The 19,327-nt window shown below is 33.7% G+C and overlaps 1 non-coding gene across 1 annotated transcript; it reads left to right on the plus strand.

Annotated features, from left to right (window-relative positions):
* Window positions 1-17,403: 17,403 nt before the first annotated feature.
* On the plus strand, window positions 17,404-17,510 carry LOC116146959. The gene has a single exon (XR_004130592.1). It is a non-coding gene; the product is annotated as a small nucleolar RNA R71 (small nucleolar RNA).
* The last annotated feature ends 1,817 nt before the right edge of the window (window positions 17,511-19,327 follow it).

The raw sequence follows: 19,327 nt of genomic DNA on the forward strand, positions 1-19,327 counted from the left end.
AAAAGCAGTTCAAAACAAACAACATTGAAATTTTCATAAAAGTATTCATTCATACTGAATTATAAAATACATAAGCAAATTGGGTCTTCATTTGTAATATCAAAACATGTATGCAATATAATATCGATTGTACAAGCAGATGATGTTGAAAATATAATTAGAACATTTTTATACATCATATTAGGCGTATCAGAAAGAGAAAAAAGAGTTATAAAAGCAATCCAAAGAAACAACAGACATTGCAATATTCATGCAAAAAAGCTAGCCAAATGTTTTTTGGGTTCAAATAAAAACTATAAAAGCAGTTCAAAACAAACAACATTGAAATTTTCATAAAAGTATTTATTTCATACTGAATTATATTAAATACATAAGCAAATTGGGTCTTCATTTGTGAATATCTTTCTCTTGCTTGATAGGGTCTACCTTTGCGACGAGGTTGTTGCTCATGCGCTGGTTGAGGAATACATGATTGTGTCCTGAACTTCTACTAAATCTGCTAGTAAGATCGTGTTCTTCTATTTACTAATCAATTCCAGACATTATCAATGTAATTTCTGTCTGCAAGCAAACAAAATAAACACAATTTTTCTAATCTTCTCAAGTGTTCAAATTCGTTTCACCAATTTCATATATTAAATATAGTTTGTGCAAAGACATATATTTTGCTGTAAAAATATTGGAGTTTATAAAAGCTATAAAACAACGTATCTGATAATAATGTGTATAAGTCATACTGCTTCAAGTTTTCCAGATTCATTTTGTAGTTTCAAAGCCAATTGATTTTCTTCTGTCAAGGTTTCACGAGTGAAAAGAAAATCATAAGATCATTAATAGCACTTAAATAGATATAGCGTTTTTAAATCATCTAAAAAAGCAAATGATATTCTACTAGAATCTCTATACCTTCTTGGGATTCGAAGTACAAATCTATGTATCTGGTTTGCTAATTTTTTATTACGTGTATCAAATGGTCCCTTTGCTTTCAAATTTTCAATTGTATTACTTGGTTCATGCTCTTTTATTTGGAGGTGGTTGTAGTTCGATCTCTTGGTCGCTGTCAGTGAAAACCATCGATTCTATCACATGCTGAATGTCATCATTGTGAGTTTCCGCAACTGTTCTTGAAGTCTTATGGGCGCCTACAGGACGTCTACCAACTTTCCGTTTACTTTCCGCAACTATCCCTTGAAGTCTGTCGTCATTTTTTATTTGTCTTTTATTCTACTGAGATTACATAATAAAGCAGATCAAATATGAAACTGAATTATTAACAAGAAAAAAACAACGGTAAAAAAAAAACACAAAGAAAAGCATCGTTATCTCAAACATGTAAATTCTGAAACAAGAAATTTCTCTCTAAAAAAGTTGTAACAAGTTTTTTTGTTCTTCCCTTTTTGTGACCCTTCAAGTATTGATTTTTATGAAGGTAAACCTAGGTTTTCATTTTGATAATGCTTGATTCAAATTTTTGTACAGGTGTTATAATTGCATAGAAATAACTTCAATTGGTAGGAATGCCATCAAATACAAATGTATACTATAACATAAACAAAATTTCACGATAGATTATAGAAACAAACATATGAAATTACTACCAAAAACAAAGAATAGTATGGAAAAGAGGGATGAGATATACAATAACTGATTCGGCAAGGGAGAAAATCTCGACACGAAAGCTTCAAACTTTTTGAGAGAAAATCAGCACTAACAGAAGAGAAGCCAAAACGATAAGCTGAAAGCGTGTTCGAAGACAATGGGCATGAACATGGCTTAAAGAGATAGAAAATGCATTAGATAAAGAAACACCGGATAAATTAATATAATAATGAAACATCATGACTGTTAATCCGCCAACTGTGGAAAACGTTTGGACCGATGTTTTTGAAATAGCAAGTGCAAGTTTAATAAAATAATTTAATTTTTACGAATACTCCAAACAACATTATTGTTAGTATTGCAAAAATTAGGTGAAATATACTAATTCAAATAAGTCAAACGACGAAATATAAGTGGAATGAAAAACTAAAATGTCATTACTAATTTAATAAAGTTTTACCTAATTAATATAAAACCTCAGCAAATTAAAATAACAAATTACTTTGTATACGGTTTATATTATTTGTGATATAGTTATAAACATATATCATTCATTGAACTATAACATTCTTACCATGGTCTACTAAACAATTAATAATAACTTTTAAAGAAGAGCTTAAATAAGAAGAGAAGACGAACATATGGAAAACAATAGCAGGTACCAATATACTTTTTTATTACTATTTCTTTCGCTGGTTTTCCAGATGTATTATTATTAAATCGATGAATGTTCAAGTCAGTGCATGTTACTTCAGTTGGGTTTTTGATGTTTTGGGGTTCTTCAATCGTCATTCATTTAATAGGACGTATCTGTTTGTTTTCATGTGTTGTTTTCTCCTCTTTAAGGATTCTAGAAACTGTATGTATATATAAGCATCAATCTCAACTTCTATTATAACTTTTATACGTTTGTACACTCTCTTTATCTGTTTTAGCTTTAATTGGTCGATAATGGCTGGAAAAAAAGGAGACCTACAACAGATTTTGAGGACATCGACTAGAATGTGCGAATAAATACTGTGAAACAAAAAATAGAGAAGGCACGCATTTGCTAGTCCAAGTCATGAATTCTATAGTCACTGTTGTTTCGGATCTAAAGCAAAGGATACTTTGTTTTCTGCAGATGAGGAACGACTTGAAATGGGAAGACGTTAAGAGAGAAGGTATACGAATGTTATGTAATATAAAACTAAACAAAAAATATTATAAACTCTAACATTTTAGTGATTATTTATTTGGAATTCATTTTATATTACTATTATTTTATATATATACAGTTATAATGCAATTTGTATTTCTGCATGTTTAATATTTATTGAAATTCATTGTTTTTTAAACCTGTTGGTGCGCAATGGGTTACAGACAAAAGGAGTTCAAACAGATACTAGCAAATGTTCGCAACAAACATTGAAAATCTAAATGGTACAAGAGAAAAATACAACGATATGATTGATGCTTTATTTGAAATCGTGGATGATGTTAAGCTTATGTTTTGGTCTTAATACACGGGAGTATTCGATTGATCTCAAAAAGAAGAATCAGAATGTTCTGATCAAATGACTACAAAACCTGAATCTACACCATTTCCGAACCTTGATAAATATAAAGGCAATGTACACATGTATTTTGATATTAAAATATATTAAACATATCTTATTCTCGTATAAATTTTTTTTTTTTTTTTTTTTTTTTTTGCTCTTTGAAATTATTTTCATTGGTTAAACAATAGGATTGCAATATTGTAATACCAATATTTCAATATTCCTTATACAATCCAAGTTAATGTTTTTAAGACTGTACAGTGATTAACAAGTACAGGTTGTATAGCAATTACAATAGCTCCACACAGAGTTTAGTAATAATATATCAGGAATATTTTATAGATAAAAACATAAACCACTATGAAACGTAACCCAGTAAACACCATCATTCAACACAATCCTTGATGACGTCAAAAGCTCACCAAATGTATTCACATCAATACGCTTTTCAATATTCTTCTTAAAGTCAATCCCGCATTGCCGCAACATCTCCACTGAATCACCTGCAAACCACAAGTAGGTAAATTTCCATTGTCGTCCGAAAACGTTAGCCCCAATCAAATGAATTTCAACATAACTTTCAATGGTTGGTACCTATAATTGCTTATATTTATATTCTTGAAACTCCCAGAAAAACACAAAACAACACTAGCAAACTCGGTACCCATGGCTACGTAATCCTACTTATCAACAATTTCACGAATTTAAGAAAATTCCTCTTCGAGATTATCGTTCGACCTCTCAAATGCGAATCAAATTGCCCTTTGGGAAAATTGATATTTCCAGAACAAAAAATCCAGATTTGAACAAAAAAATTTGATTGAAGTACTATAAGAATCAGATCCGTAAACAAACTATAAGTAACAACAAACTTCAAGGAACGTCCGCGTTTCAATCCTCTTTACCAGATTTGTCTCTTCCTTTTGCAGAACAAAATTCTCTAAGAAACTGAAATCTTCATCAGGAAATCTGGACTTAAATGCATCACAACATACTTCTTGAGTGTTCAAGAACATGTGTGAGACAATATCAGAAGCTCTATCTCTTTCCTTTTCAACTACAACAAGGCTAGATTTTAGCTTGCTATTGCAATCCAACAATTCTTTATCCTTTCTTTCAAGAACATCATTTCTAACTTTGCATTTGGACATGCTTGTTCAATCACTAATAATTTCTTCATATGAAACTCCAATTCATTCATAGCTTCTACCATATGTTTCTCTAAATCCATTATTTCCTTTGTGATTTTGCCCCTCTGAACAACAAATCTTTTTTTGTTTCTTTCCAAATCTTCAATGATTTTATTGGAGGCCAGCCATCGCCGTCTGATTTCCAAATAAGCCATAACTCTCTGTGCCACAAACATGTCAACAACAACAACAACAATATAAATTTTTTTTAAATAAATTAAAAGTAAATCAAATTCATCAATTTTAAATCACAGAATTTTCCTCTTCTGATGTAAGTTCTTCAAGATCTTTTTTAGACATTGTTTTTAACTTGCTGGGAGGGGATGTAACTTGAACTTCCTCATCACACACCTTTTTACGCTTGGTTCGTCTGATCAGTGGCAACTCTTCAATATCTTCATATTTATCTTCATTTTCGAATGTAAATGGTCCCACAGAAATAGCGCCCATCAGTTTGGGTGTAGAAGTTCATGTTGAAGCTATTAAATTTGGGGATTCAATGTCGATATCCACTACAACCAACGAAAAAAAAAAAAAGTTACATGAGAATCAGTTAATAAACAAATGAAAAGTGATCATATAAAAAATTGCAATACCTCTTTTGAATTGAAGAATGGAGTATTTCTCAAACATATCGAAAACATCGAATGTTTGTTGATTTTGAATAAACTTCTCCAATGTTTGGATGCCAGGTTCCTTCACATCTATTTTACCGAGATTCTAGTGGGGTATTGTAGCTTTTGTCCATTGTGTGGGTAGTCCACCCCAACCTTTTTTGCAACCCAACAGAAAATATCTATCACTCCATCCTCGCACTTTATTTGATAATCCAGTTAATGGTACTGAGCCTTTTCTACCCTTGATAAAATAAAATGGACTATTCGGCCTTTTTTTCAATGCATAGAAGTAGTTAAAAATATCAAACATGGGTAGAATATCATGCATTAAACACAGACTTTCAAAACTCAAAATAATCTCCAAGCATTGGGATGGAGCTGAGTGGGTACAACGTTATAAAAAATCATGACTTCTTCCACAAACGAAGAGAAAGGAGGCACAAGACCACAGTGGAGAAAAATTTCATAAAGGTGAAAAACCCAAGAGGGGTCTCCGAATTTATAAAAGGTTTAAAACCATCGCATGGTAATAAATCAAAATCGTCGATGATATTGTAATGTTTTCGAAATTGCAAAAGATTGGTACAAGTAACTGTGCCAGGAATTTCTATGTGCGACATTGTTAGACAGAAAAATGAGATATAGATAAAACCTAGTAGGAAAGACTAAAATTACCCACAAATTGTTGGTTGAACAATAATATGAGTCGATAAAAACAATCAATTTTGAAGTGCAGCTGTGATTACAAAGTCAACGATAAAATGCCCTTAATCTCTAATTTGCTTTTAAAGACGATGAACATGTTAAACGATGATGTTTTAACCATGTAGAAGATGTCCAACTCCAAATATAATTACACCTGATAAAAATATAATTAATTATGAACTTCATGGTTTCATTATTATTTAAAAAAAATATAAGGATTTCAAAATATAAAGATATATCGAACTATTAATTTCGTAATGATTTATTTTGTAAAATTTAATTTGCTCATTAATATCTTGCTCTTAATAAACTACAAGTGAGATGAATCCGATCCTATAATAAATGATGAGGTATAATACGAGGTATTTATAAATGCATATATAAATAGTTATGTGAATTTCAACAGACTCATACATTGTAAATGTTATAGAATATCGTGTTTGACTGGTTATTGAAATTAATAACATTGTTATATATATATATATATATATAGAGAGAGACAGAGAGAGACAGAGAGAGAGAGAGAGAGAGAGAGAGAGACTGGTATTATTTTATGTATGGTGTGTTTGATCTACTTTAAGGTTTACATTTTCTTTTTTCTTTATATCGTATTGCTTTTGTTTCTTAAATAATTTATGCATAATGGTATTTACATCCTTCTTACCATTGTATTTCTGTTACATCTTTATTTTATTGTTCGTTAACGTAGATATATATAGTTGGATGAAACGATTGCTCCTTATAGTTACAGTGTGATTCCTATTAAAGGTAGATATATTCTTTCTGTGAACTATTTTTTTACAATTGTTAAATTGAATATTGATTGTGATATCAAATTCAAATAACTCAAGTTTTTTATACAAGTGAATTTGACGATCCTAATTTGTGAAAATATTTATATAAATTCTTGGAAAACCAATAAAGATCAAACTCAAAACTTCATGGTTAATCATAATTTTTCATTAGAATTGTAATCAATTAAAATTTCAATGAGATCTAAATTTTAATTGATGAACCATTTATTTATATATAATTGGCCTGTAGAATTGTGACGAGTTAAGAAGAATACCATAATATAAGTATAATTGTAATAAATGCAGGTATGTTTTTCATTTTAATGTCAGATTCGAACATATTCTCAATTGTCAAACCAACAAATGGATGATATCCTTTTGATAGACCATTGTCGAATGAACAGCTAATTCATATTTATTAAAATAAATTATTCCTTTGTTTGGAAATCTCTATAGTGCTGAACTATTTTAATGTGTGGCTGTAACAGATGAAGCTCTGTTTCGGTTCAAATCTTGCTGCAAGATCATAATATTCTATGCTATAAAATTTTAATAACATATTTGTCTATCCATAAATTTACATAAAAAACTATAGTAAATCATTTGTTATCAATTTTTGCATACAATTATAAAAATCTGGACTCGGCAGAGTTGAAAAAAAGAATGCAATTAACACAATATATTTTTTGTTTTGGTCAGGTGCAAGATTATAAAATGGTTCTTACGGATGAAGATGCAGCAACTATACAGTCATAAATTCAAGAATTATATTTGCAAGTGATTGAAAACTATAGTTTGGCATATGATTCTAGACAAATAAGTATCGTTGATTTCAGAACAAAAGTATGCAAGGAGGATAGAAAATTGAGAATGTTTATATGGAACAAAAAAAGGCCTAGATTTCCAAAGCGAGTCAGAAAGTCAATCTCCAAAAAGAAAAAAAGGTATATTTAATATTAGAACTTCATATAATTATTATGTAAAGAGTAAATGAGTTCAGTATATATCTTTGTTCTTTTAGTTATTCATGAACTATAAATCGGTGTTTTGACGTATGAATTTCACAGCAAAATGATCCATAATAAAGTATCCAACAAAAGTAACTACCTTATTTATTTTGGTATAGTCATAAAAATGTTTTGTATATTACATTGTTGAGTAAATCAGTTTCTGTTTTCTTTAATGATATAATTTGTTATGTAACATAGTCTCAATCATAAAACTTGTGTATCGAAGACAAAGAAAGATCCAATAATTTCTTTAAATGCTTCTATAAATATAAATGAGATATTTAATTACTATTTTTGCCTTTTGGTTAAGCTTTTCAATTATATAATTTGTTGCATGGTATAGTATTAATTCTGTTATTATTATTCTTAAACTCATATGAGAGATCTAAATAACAGAAACAGTGTGTATCAAACACAAAGAAGTGTTCTACAAGTTCTTCAAATGCTTCTATAAATGTAAATGAGATACGTGAGGAAAATAGAACAGAGAGAATGTCCGTATTAAAAAGGAAGAGAGGAAAAAAAAAATATTATACTAGTGGTTACCTATATTTTTTAGATTATGATAACTTAAATTGACTAACTAAATCTATGTTTTTCAGGTGCTTCTCTGTGTGCAGAGCCTGACTCTAATATTCCAATTACTAATGCAGACCAATACAATCGTGAGCCCAAAATCTGATAACATATGTTTAAACCATCAGTTTGTTATATCTTAAAAACATAATGTTATTTCATTATTTTGTAAAATAAAGGTGCAGAACTTTGCCGAACAATTATGACATTGCAAGTGTTGTTGAAAATTGTGATGATCTTTTTTTTATTATTTTCATTCTCAGGTCAGACATTGAAAAAACAAAAGAAATCTTTATCAAAGACAAATAGAGGTTCAAAATCTCGCTCAACAGAAAGAGGCAACAAGTGTCACATTGTTAGTTATACATATTTAAATGTTAACTCAAGTATTAAACTTAGTAAAAAAAAAAATGTCATTATGAGTTTCTAAATTAACATAACACGTCAATTACTTTCTAAAAATAACACGTTATTTCTTTGCACAGTGGAAAAAGAGTCTTGGAACTTTGGTGAACCATCCTACAAGTGCATTCATTATGGATCAGTCATGTGGTATGAAGAGCAAACTGTTAAGAACCAAGAGCTAGCCATCCCTTTGTTTTCATTATGTTGTATGGATGGCATAGTTACTGTTATTGAAAGAACCGCCAGAACCATTAAAAAAAGGTTTATTGGATGTGTCCAGTGGTAACAAAGGGATTAGTTTCAAGAGTAAAATAAGAATATACAATTCATTGTTCTCATTTACATCAATGGGAGGGCATGTTGACCATGAGATTAACCAAGGGGGTGGTCCATACGTTTTCAAACTTTACGGACAGAATTACCACCAAATAGGATCGTTACTTCCACCTAAAGGAAGGAAACCTCAGTTAGCGTAGCTTTATATTTATGACACAGAGTATGAAACCAGTCATAGATCAAATTCTGTATGAGGTAATATAGTCGATGCTACTATTGACATGGAATTAGTAAAAGAATTGCTATTGGTGTTTGATGCGAACAATGAATTGGTTAAAGGTTTTAGTTCTATCAGGAACCATATTTATTGGAATGATATTAGAGATGTGCATTTGAGATTAAAAATGAAAAGGGAAAAGGATGGAAGACAATACAATTTGCCAACTGCATCTGAAATTGCGGGTTTAATTGTCGGTGATATTGGAATTTCAGAAACTGGAAAAGATGTCATTGTTCATCTTTCGAAAAAGGGATTTCAAAGAATTTCTGACTTGCATCCAAGCTTTATGGCATTAAGTTATCCAATATTATTTTCATATAGAGAAGATGGATATAGAATTGACATTAACCATAAAGACTTTCCTGACAAAAAGTCTTCAAAGAGAAACAGACTAAGCATGATAGAGTATTATGTATTTCAATTGTAGTATAGATTATTTACTCTGTTGAAATCAGGTAGATTATTGCAGCAATATATTATGGATGCATATATGGATGTTGAAGAGGAAAGATTTTGTTAGATTAGAAACAATCAGAAAAAATTGAGGAGTGATTTGTATAATGGGTTGATGGATGCCATTTCAAAGGATGATGTTAATGCACAGCATCTAGGGAAATCTACGTTGCTCCCTTTGTCTCACACTAGCAGTCCCCGATATCGTGTTCAAAAGTATCAAGATGCAATGGCAATTTGCAGATGTTATGGATATCCAGATATTTTTCTGACTTTCACCTGTAATCCCAAGTGGCCAGAGATACAATATCTACAGAATTGTATTAAACAATGTGATCAAGAAAGTAGAATAACTGCAGTTTGCAGAGTTTTTGAGATCAAATTGCTTGAGCTAATGCGAGAGATAAAAAAAGGTGAATATTTTGGTGAAACAGTGGCAAGTAATTACTCCAACGAATAATATTTCTACTTTCTTTACAAATTACAGTTCATTGATAATTTATGATATGAAATTATGTTGTACCAACTATTGTTGAACACGTTATAATTGTTTCTATCAGTTATCTACACTATCGAGTTCCAAAAGAGAGGCTTCCCATATGCTCATATATTGGTTTTTCTACATTCCTAATATAAGAATCCTTCGGCATCTAAAATAGATGAAATAGTTTCTGCTGAAATTCCAAATAAGGAAACTGATGGTATTGCCCTTGCAGCTGTGGAGAATCACATGATCCATGGTTTGTGCGGTGATGTTAACAAGAATTCACCATGTATAGAGAGAGGAAGATGTAAAAAACATTTTCCAAAGAAATTTGTCAATGAAACATATGTGAATGACAATGGATATCTGATGCGTTGAAATTACAACATGTAATGTGTAGCAAGTACACTAGTTGCAAAAAGTAATAAAGTGATAAGTAAAGTATCGTTCCCACGAGGATTTTTTGTTAAGCACTTATTTTCGTAGTTGTTTATCAAGTTGGAGAAACCGAAAGATGTTTGGATTTGCGGGAGAAATTTAAGCTAAAGTGAAAAAAAAAAAATTACTACGTACTTAAAAACTAATTAAAAACAGCAAGGTTAATTCAAGAGAAATATCAGTTAAAACAACCGGTTAGGGTTTTGACTTCACTAGGATTTTATGAATTAATCTACGAATTATGCTACTTCTACACTCACATACACGGATTATAAATCGGACTCCCTAATGTGTAAAACATACCTTCGCAGGCTATGTTTTCCTACTTTTCCCTATTAAGCTTCCGCACCCAACAAATTGAAGGTTAATAGTTCCAAGTTCGTTAAGCTAAATGGAATCCTAAATTGATTTCATTGATTCTCAAACCTATCTCTATCGTTCAATACAACAATGGCAATTACCCTAAGAAGCTAATACATGATTCACTTCTCAGTCTCATCATGTTCAACAAGTAAATTCAATAAGAACAAGAATAATCACACAATCCATGCAATAGAATGTAAAAGCAACATCAAATTATTGATTAAACATAAAAACCCCAATTACATCAAAAACCTAACCCAAAACGAGTTAGTTCATACTAAAATTAACACAAATAGAAATAAAAATAGCAAACAATGCATTCAACATGTTGGAATTAAGAAAAGGTAACAAAATCTTCCTTATTTGATGAATCCAAAGAGTTCAATCTTCTATTCTTTCTCCCAAAAATGTTGAACTCCTGATAAAAAGACTTAAGTTTTCTTTATATAGTCGGTCCAAAACAAACCTGAAACTTTTACCTAAATTAAAACGCACAGTTTTGAAAAACTAAATCTTGCAGACTTCGCCGCGGCAACGAGTTGGTTTAAAATTGTTAATCTGTCCCGAGAGTTTATCGCCGCGGCGAAGTCTTCTGAACAATTCTGAAATTACGGAAGTGCCCTCCGCTTGCTTCCTTGCTTGAATCTTCAATCTTTGGTGCTCTCCAATAGGAACAAGCTTCATAGTGCTTCAAATCCGCTTCAGAACTTCCTCGAATCCTGAGATTCGCTTGCTTCTGGGTCCAAAAACTCAATTCTGCTCATTATTTGCTCTAACTGTACATTTTGGCCTGAAACATAAAAGATATGCAATTAAGTTGGAATTCAGGCACAAATGAAATAAGAAGTATCCAAAATCCGGCCAAAAAGCCTAGATAAATCAGTATGATCCTAGGATTATCAAATACCCCCAAACTTAAGACATGCTCATCCCCAAGCATCAGGTACAAAATATGACTAAAAGAAAACAACTAACAAACAGAAAAATACAACAAAATTGAAAATGAAATGAGAGACATTAAAATCAAAATCAAACACAAAGAACTGCCTAGAATTTATACAAGTCTAAAAAATTATTGAAACATTATTACCGGAAAATGCTTAACACTCTAAAAAGTTATAAGTTGATTGACTATTTTTCTCTATCGGCCTCTTGACTAGGTAATCCCCACTTCAGTCCACTTTCCGACTTCCCGGATTATTTTATGCAGAAATGTAAAGTTTATCAAATGGTGGTCGACTCCATAAGCCTAAGTATCGAACTACTCTCCACTAATGAGGACTAGACATCACTAAGGATCAAAAGGTCTTTACAAGCTTGTAACATTAGGCTTGGTTAGTGGGCTCCAAAGAAAAGGATAAGATAAACAAAATAAGAGAACTCGGTTTCCTTTAAGCAAACACTAAGAACTACATCAATCTCTGCTTTCTTTCTCAACCACCGATCAAGGTGTCAACCATTTTATAGACCTCAAACATGTGCAATTCTTATTTTTGATTCTGAGATGAAATTCTCAAATTTCTATTTTTTTTTTTTTTAACAGCATCAATTTATTGAGGTTAATTACCCCTTCTTATTGCCCTTCTTGCGACCCCCAAACTTATTATTTTGGTTCGTCAAAATCTCACACAACTCTCCAAACTATTTTGTGTCTGCCTTTGGTTCAGAATTCTCTTAAAGGTTGTGACACATGTTTAGGGTGAAATGTTTGGGCATTTTTAGTTGCATAGGAAGAATAGGATAGTGATGATTTCATAAGGCTCAAATGGGTAACTAGGGAAAAAATTTCATGGTCGGCTGGAAAGGCTCAAACGTTCCGAAAAACTGCCTAAATCACTTCCTCAATAAAGTCTATTCCTAGAATTTCGCCTCAAGCACTTCTCAATTAGGTTCTAGAGTCCACCAACATTATCAAGACTTCACCTAACCACATAAAATGTTTCTAAGCATGCCAAAATAATGATAATGGTGGTTGAACCACTCAACAAACCTCTAGAAAGGAAAAATTCATCAACCAACTTAAACTTGAAGCAATGCTTAACATTTTCCATAAATAAAATCCCAACAATCCTATTCTCATCATAGACTTATGCAATTCATCATTGGCACAACAATACAAAACATAAAACAACTAAACACAAAACAAAATTTCAAATTTTCCTACCCCCAAACTAAAAATGACGTTGTCCCCAATGTCACATCATGCATATTCCAGGAATAGAAAAACAGAATTAAAAAGGTACGAGATAGTTCCCTAATTAATTCATGAAGTCTGATTTTCATTCAACAGCATGCACACCCATTCCTTGGCTTCCTCATCATCATCATCTGCAAAACAAATGAATTTCTATGGTGCCCACTGTGTTAGAAATTTCCACTGAATAATATGAAAATATTACAACCTAATCTCGCCCTTACAAACTAACTAGAAAATTCAAACAACAATTAACAATCTAAAAAGGAAAGAAAATTAGTTCTGGCGTACAAAATAGAAACAAGAACAATTGAAAACAAAAAATACAAAACAAGTGTTTCGGGATTCATTCTTCGTCTTCCTCTTCTCCTTCAGCGTCATCATCTTCTTCCTCTTCTTGCCAGTCTTTCCATTGGAAGTTTGAAACATCAACACCCAGATTGGTGCAACAGTTGTATTGCATCTCGTACAGTATTCGGGTCTGCACTGCCATCCAATCTTGACGTCGTTCCATCTGGTTCACCTTGTCCAAAATTTGCTACAACAGCTCCCTTGTCGAGGATGTTGAACTGAATGTTGTGGCAACTGTTGTGGTTCTTTGTCATTTCGATCCGAAGTTGGGTCCTTCACTGGGAGGACGTTCTAGTAGCTTGAAATAATAGTTGGAATCAAGGGCTGGGGCAGGATGAATAAGTGGTTCATCATCTGCCTTCTTGACTCCTGCTCGAGTACACAGCTCAGTGATGAGATGTGGGAAGGCGAAGCTCCCTCGCACTGGTTTGGCTACATGCCGTATACTCTCCATGATTATATTCCCCATATCCATTTTCTTTCCAGTGGCAATGGAATAAAGTAACACTGCTCGCTCAAAAACCACTGTACTATAATGTGTCTCCGGGACCATCCGCACACAAACAAAATACTGCCACAATCTAGCCATAGGAATTAAATTCACTCCTTTAATGCATCTTCTTCCCTTCTTCGAAATATCCTAAGAGGTACCCGATTTTGCTATGACCTTAAGAATCTCCTCCTCCTTAATCTGCTTCTTCTTAAATTCCTAGTACTCATCACGGTCAATTGGATCAAGTTTGTAGAAATCATTGATAATCTTCACATTGATTGGCACATTGATACCTCTCACATAAACATGCCCGGGATCACACTCAGGGAAGTTAGCATAGAATTCTCTCACTATTGGCTCTATGGCTAAATGTTCTGGTTCACGAATAAAGATATCTCAATTTCTCCCTCAATTCCAATCTTCTCTATGGATTGTGGTCAAACCTCTCTCGGCAATAAACCTTTTATCTTTTCGTTTAATTACTCTTTCATAATGCTGCCTAGCCTTCTCATTTACAAACCTATTGTCGACCTATTTTCCTTTTCCCCTAACAGCCGTTTTGAGCGGCATTTTGGTTTTCAACAGTGATCACTCAAATCTACCGCCAAACTAAAAATTCAACTCGACAATTCAATGCTAAAGTACCCTTTCTACAAACCACAAACACTCCTAAGTTCACACCAAGGTTTCAAAAATTGCACCTACACCCCCAAATCACCACTCTTCCAAACTCAATCAAACCACTTCAAAATCGAAAACCCAACTTCCTCAACAACAAACAAATCAAACTCAACACTTCTCAAGCCAAAATCAATCCACAAATTGCATCAACATCCACAACTCAACAGATTCAATCAAATTCTCAAATTTAAAGCACTCACAATCGAAATTGATCACATTTAAGGCTAGAGAACTTGAAATCTTACCAATCCCATGATGAATGCACCACCAATCTCACCAATTTCGGCCCAAATTGCAAGATCCCCAATTTTGGAAAACCTAGGGTTTCCAAACCTTTCTTCAATATTTTGCAACAATCCTTGAAGATATGAGATGAATTAGTGTTTATGAGGGTTAAGGAGTGGAGTAGAGGGAAGAAAATTCACTGGAAAATCTCTGGATTGAAGGTGGAAGTGTTTGGCTCTTGGGTGTTCTTTGAAAATTTTCGCAGAAATGAAAAGTCAAGCGACTATTTATAGAAAACAAACTTCGCGGCGGCGAAGTTCTTAATCCAATTGCGTAATACAGTCGATGCCGCGGCAAAGAAAATTTCTCCCTGCGGCAACAATTTCCAGGGAATACAACGCTGCGGCGAAGAATAAACTTTGCCACAACGAATTCCTTAATGCATTCGTGCAATACCGTAGATGTCGCGGCGAAGAAAATTTTGTCGCCACGGCGAAATCTAGAGAATTTCGATTTTCTCCACATTTTGATCAATCACCTGAAACACCAAAAACAAACTAAATTAAATTATTTCCTAAGTCATAAAACAACTAAACAAATTCAAAACAACAAAAAAATGAAAACACTTGGGTTGCCTCCCAAGAAGCGCTTGTTTATAGTCGGAAGCTCGACTTTCTCAAGTCCTCATTCAATCCGGACTATCCAGATACATCTTTTCCCGAGCATTTTCCCTGCACTGAGGCTTCAACTGTTGAGGATTCTTGTCACATCAGGTCTTTGTTGAGAGCTTAACCACCCATTTCCATCCCTTAGTCATTCCTTTTAGGGTTCGAGCGTTCTCATCGAAAACTTTCTGATTTTTTAACTTTCCATTAGCCTTCTTGAATTAAGAAATTCGTCCCCTGTGAAGGCAAGTGCTCGATTGTGGCCCATCTCGGGATGTTGTGTAAACTTCTGGTTTATGGTCTTCATCTTCGATTTGCCTTGACTTGACCATGCATCCCTTAATTGGCGATTTAGGATCATCAATCTTGGAAGTTCCAATTGCTGACTAATCCACTGAGTCGATTTTGAAACATGAATCTCGCTTCGATGGAACTTTTAGAGTCTCGAGGACATTGACTGTCACTTCTTTCTCTTGTACCCTCATGATCAACTTCCCCTCTTGTACATCAATTACGGCTCTTTTGGTAGCAAGAAATGGTCGTCCCAAGATGAGAGGAATCTCTTTGTCTTCTTCCATATCCAACACAAAAAAATCTGCTGGAAAAAAAAATTTATCCACCTTAACCAGTACATCTTCAATAATGCTCCTCGGATGCTTGATGGATCTATCTGCAAGTTGCAAGGATATGGTTGTAGGCTTCACTTCACCAATCCCTAATTTCCTGAAAACGGAAAAAGGCATTAGATTTATACTTGCACCCAGATCACACAAAATTTTATCAAATGTAATATCTCCTATAACATAAGGGATAGTGAAACTCCCTGGATCCTTGAGTTTCAGTGGCAGCCTCTTCTATAGAATGGCACTGCACTCCTCCGTAAGCATCACTGTTTCCTCCTCTTCCAACTTCCTTTTGTTTGATAGGATTTCCTTGAGGAATTTTGCATAGCTCGGCATCTGCTGTAAGGCATTTGCAAAAGGAATATTAATATGCAGTTTTTTAAATACATCAAGAAATTTCATGAACTGTTTATCCTGATTTTGCTTTCTAAGCCACTGAGGAAAAGGTACAAGACGGGTATGATGTGCCAACTCTAGTGGTATCTCAGGGAATGGCAATTTTTCTTTCTTTTGCCTTGGCCTCTCCTCCCTCTTTGGTTCTTCTTCCTTGGGACTTGTTGGCTTCTCTTCAACCATGATTTCTTCATCGGATTCTTCCTTCGCTTTACTTGGTGGGTTCTCATCCTTCCCTTTTTGCTCGACCTCTTCTAAGACTATTCCAATTCTTAAAGTTATTGCATTCACTTGTTCACGTGGATTTGTCATTGTGTTACTTGGTAGGGAACCCTGTGGTCGGTCATTCAGTTTTTCTGCTAACTACCCCACTTGTACCTATAAGTTTCGAATGGACGCCCCTTGGTTTATGAAATTTGCCCTCGTCTCACTCATGAAACCTGTTGTCTCTTGCATGAATTTCTCGAACATATCCTCCAATTTTGACAATCTTTGATCCCCTGGTTGATTATTCACCCCCACTTGATTGTTTGGCATTGTTCTTTGATTCCGTTATTCTGTTGATTCTGATTGCCCCAAGACAAGTTTGGATGATTTCTCCAACCAGGATTGTACGTGTTGGAGAAATGATTGTTCTGTTGTCTTTGATTCCCTGCCAAGTAGTTGACTTGTTCCGATGATGATGAAGTTGAAGCAAAGGTGTTCCCCACTTGACATTCGTTGCTCGCATGGTTACCTACACAAAAATCACATGTTAGTTGAGGTGTTTGAATAGAATTCACTTGCATACCTCCTAATTGCTTCTAAAGTGCTGTAAGTTTGGTTGAAATGGCCGTGTAAGCATCAACTTCATGAATACCCATTGACTTCTTCGACTGCATTCTCTCATTGGGTCTCTGATAGTTGTTACTTGTCAGGACTTCAAGCAACTCATATGCTTTTTCAGGTGTCTTGTTTTGCAATGCTCCTCTAGATGTTGCACCCACCATCGTTTGCACATTAACCATCAACCCATTATAGAATGTTTGAACTTGCATCCAAACTGGCAACCCTTGGTGTGGACACTTTCTCAGTAGTTCCTTATATCTTTCCCAAGCTTCATAAAGTGATTCAGTCTCTTCCTGTAGAAACGATGTGATATCATTTCTCATCTTTATAGATTTAGCTGGAGGGAAGTATTTAGTAGGGAATTTATGTGCCAATTCATTCTAGGTTGTGATTGTTCCTGGTGGTAGTGCCATTAACCATCCCTTTGCTTTATCCCTTAATGAGGAAGGAAACAATCTTAATCTGATGGCGTCATCTGACACTCCATTTGATTTGAAGGTATCGTAAATCTCCAAGAAGTTTGCAATGTGTGAATTTGGATCTTCCTTCAAATATCCCTTAAATTGTACCGACTGTTAGATCATCTAGATGATTGCCAGCTTTATTTCGAAGTTGTTGGCTTGCGCTGGTGGCCTAGTTATACTTGGGCCACTACCATCAACCGTGGGCACTGAAAATTCCCTCAATGTTCTATGCTTCGCCATCTTAATGACTATGGCCTCTCGTTCTCTTCTTTCTCTACTAAGCCTTCTTACGATTCTTTCAATCTCTGGATCAATAGGAACCACTAGATGACATCTAGCTCTTCATATAAACTACACAGAAAGAAAGAAAGCGTGAGATCACAAGCTAAAAGAAACGAACAACAACATTAAACTAGACAACAATTAAAACTAAAATTAAACTTCAATCTAGCTAACACAAGAAAAGTTCAATGTTAACACAAAAATCAATCCCCCGGCAATGACGCCAAAAACTTGATGTGTTGAAATTACAGCATGCAATGTGTAGCAAGTGCACTAGTCGCAAAAAGTAATAAAGTGATAAGTAAAGTATCGTTCTCACGAGGATTGTTTGTTAAGCATTGATTTTCCTAGTTGTTTATCAAGTTGGAGAAGCCGAAAGATGTTTGGATTTGCGGGAGAAATTTAAGCTAAAGTGAAAACAAAATTTACTACGTACTTAAAAACTAATTAAAGACAACAAGGTTAAATCAAGAGAAATATCAGTTAAAACAACCGGTTAGGGTTTTGACTTCACTAGGATTTTATGAATTAATCTACAAATTATGCTACTTCTACACTCACATGCACAGATTATAAATCGAACTCCCTAATGTGTAAAACATACCTTCTCATGTTTTCCTACTTTTCTCTATTAAGCTTCCGCACCCAACAAATTGAAGGTTAATAGTTCCAAGTTCGTTAAGCTAAATGGAATCCTAAATTGATTTCATTGATTCTCAAACTTATCTCTAGCGTTCAATACAACAATGGCAATTACCCTAAGAAGCTAATACATGATTCACTTCTCAGTCTCATCATGTTCAACAAGTAAATTCAATAAGAACAAGAATAATCACACAATCCATGCAATAGAATGTAAAAGCAACATCAAATTATTGATTAAACATAAAAACCACAATTACATCAAAACCCTAACCCAAAACGAGTTAGTTCATACTAAAATTAACACAAATAGAAATAAAAACAGTAAACAATGCATTCAACATGTTGGAATTAAGAAAAGAGAACAAAATCTTCCCTATTTGATGAATCCAAAGAGTTCAATCTTCTAGTCTTTCTCCCAAAAATGTCGAACTCTTGATAAAAAGACTAAGTTTTCTTTATATAGTCAGTCCAAAACAAACCTAAAACTTTCACCTAAATTAAAACGCACAGTTTTGAAAAACTAAATCTTGCAAACTTTGCCGCTCTTCGCCGCGGCAACGAGTTGGTTTAAAATTGTTAATCTGTCCCGAGAGTTTATCGCCATGGCGAAGTCTTCTGAACAATTATGAAATTACGGAAGTGCCCTCCGCTTGCTTCCTTGGTTGAATCTTCAATCTTTGGTGCTCTCCAATAGGAACAAGTTTCATAGTGCTTCAAATCCACTTCAGAACTTCCCCGAATCCTGAGATTCG

The sequence above is a fragment of the Pistacia vera genome, unplaced genomic scaffold (assembly GCF_008641045.1).
Source record: "Pistacia vera cultivar Batoury unplaced genomic scaffold, PisVer_v2 Contig485, whole genome shotgun sequence".
Lineage (NCBI taxonomy): Eukaryota > Viridiplantae > Streptophyta > Magnoliopsida > Sapindales > Anacardiaceae > Pistacia > Pistacia vera.